The sequence below is a fragment of the Mesoplodon densirostris genome, chromosome 2 (genome assembly GCF_025265405.1).
Source record: "Mesoplodon densirostris isolate mMesDen1 chromosome 2, mMesDen1 primary haplotype, whole genome shotgun sequence".
NCBI lineage: Eukaryota > Metazoa > Chordata > Mammalia > Artiodactyla > Ziphiidae > Mesoplodon > Mesoplodon densirostris.
Window position 1 is genome coordinate 38,139,524 of NC_082662.1, and position 2,249 is coordinate 38,141,772.

Sequence of the window (2,249 nt, forward strand, 5' to 3'; positions counted from 1 at the left end):
CTGCGGTGGCTTCTCTTGTTGCCGAGCACGGGCTCTAGGCACGTGGGCTTCAGTGCTTGTGTCACTCGGGCTCAGAGGTTGTGGCACGCAGGCTCTAGAATACAGGCGCAGTAGTTGCGGTACCCGGGCTTAGTTGCTCCATGGCATGGGGGAGATTCCGGGACCAGCGCTTGAACCCGTGTCCCCTGCCATGGCAGGCGGACTCTTAACCCCTGCACCACCAGGAAAGCCCTAAGCTTACTTCTAAAGTTAAAATTTATAGCAATTACTTGCTGTCTTGATCCACATTAGAAACTGGAAACTTCAGATGATCTTGAGCATGTTTCCTCTTCTTTTTTTCTGGGGGGGGGGGGGGGCGCACCGCACGGCCTGCTGGGTTTCATTTCCCCAACCAGGGATAGAACCCGCGCCCTCTCCAGTGGAAGCGTGGAGCCCTAACTCCTAGAGCGCCAGAGAATTCCTAGGATTTCTTATTTTTAACAGTTCTAGTTTTAAGGCTAAACTACCTCATCAGAAAGTATGTATATAAATACATATCATACGGAAATCAACCAACCATACTTCAATTTTTTGGAAGTGTTTTAAAAAGCCACGTTACACAAGTGCGGCAGTTAGAACCACAGTCCCAGAGGGGAGGGCCGCGCCCGAGGTGCTCACGTACTGCCTTGAAAAACCTTTGCAAACAGAGATGCCCAAGCCTGAACTTGAATTCAAGACCCGAACCAAAGCCAGGTTAAGCGATTAGTCTACAGCTAGCAACCGTCTATTGGACGACTGACTGCTCTGTGCCAGGCCCCGTGCCAGGCACAAGAAGCAGTTCAAGTTTAATGCCTCGTGGTCTCCAACGTGGAAACATAAAAACTCGAAGCCCTAGGAACAAAGTGTGTTCTCCAGCTCTGTGAGTATTTGAATTCCTTATAACTGGGCTGCGGGGTGGCGGGGGGGAGCGCTCGCGTTAAGGAAGCGGGGGGTGGGGGGCGATTCTCTCACGCCTGCTTCTTTTCTTCCCCGTCCCACTGCCGGGTGCCGCCTTCCTCAAACCAGGACCAATACCACACAACTGTGCGAACACCAGCTGCACCGTCCACAACAGGCTCGCTTCCTGCAGACAACCTCACAGGAACATGACACAACACCTTGCTCCCCCCGGCAAGTCCAGCTGCCTACGAATGACAGCCACAAAATCGCAAGCACGGATCACCCCTATATTACACCGAGCTCGCTTTGACTCTGCTGGGAATGCAGGCGCTTGGTCGGCTTCCGAAACCACAGGGACGTGACGCTTCTCAACACGAGAATACCAACAAACCAACCATCAAGGTGAAAACACGACACAGCGAAAAGAATCCCGGGAGAAACACAAACCCGAACACACCACCACAAAAACGGCCTACAACAAAGTCGAAACAGCATCACTCTTTCCACCACGTGGAATGCTAGCAGCAGACACACACCGAAGCACAAAACATTCTTCTTTTTGCACAAACTTATTAGCCTTGCGAAGACAAGGCCTCCAAAAATTGAGCCACTCTTGAGTTATTTCTCTCCACGAAAATCTTCAGTAAAAGGCGAAAGATTTACGCGTGTTGAAGAGAAACCCCTCCAACGGTGTCATAACCTCTCACACAGTCCTCGGCTAACTGGAAGTCCCAAGGAACCAACGGTAACTATTTACCCCCACACAACGAGTGAGTCCTGCCATTATTTCAGAAAATTCTCTGAAAATATCCTGATTTCGAGCGGGAGCGGGAGTCAAAAGAAATAGAAGAATCTAGCTTTTGAAGGGAGACAAGATCCCGAGTGCAATGCACTGTGGGTATGTAAATGAAGCAGGGTCACGAACCCCGCGCTTTGGCAAACGCCTTCCTTTATTAGTTTTCCTGCTCGGTCTAGAGCCACCACCAGGGGGCGGAGCAGAAGACAGATAGGAATATAGTCGCCGAGCCCAACCAGAAAGTCTGTTTTATTTTGTTTTTCTTTTTTTTAAGGGACGACATATATTCCTTTTCCAAATGTTACAGTAACACCAGGAGGAAGAAAATGGTCTTAGCAGTTAGAAAAAAAAAAAAGTGCAAATCTGGGGTTTCGCCGTAAAAAGTTATTTACAACAGGGCTTCCCTGGTGGCGCCGAAGTTGGGAGTCCGCCTGCCGATGCAGGGGACACGGGTTCGTGCCCCGGTCCGGGAAGATCCCACATGCCGCGGAGCGGCTGGGCCCGTGAGCCATGGCCGCTGAGGCTGTGCGTCCGG

The 2,249-nt window shown here is 51.0% G+C and overlaps 1 pseudogene; it reads right to left on the bottom strand.

The window, feature by feature from the left end:
- Positions 1 to 1,492: 1,492 nt before the first annotated feature.
- LOC132484847 (U5 spliceosomal RNA) lies at positions 1,493 to 1,602 on the bottom strand (annotated as a pseudogene).
- Between the last annotated feature and the right edge of the window lie 647 nt (positions 1,603 to 2,249).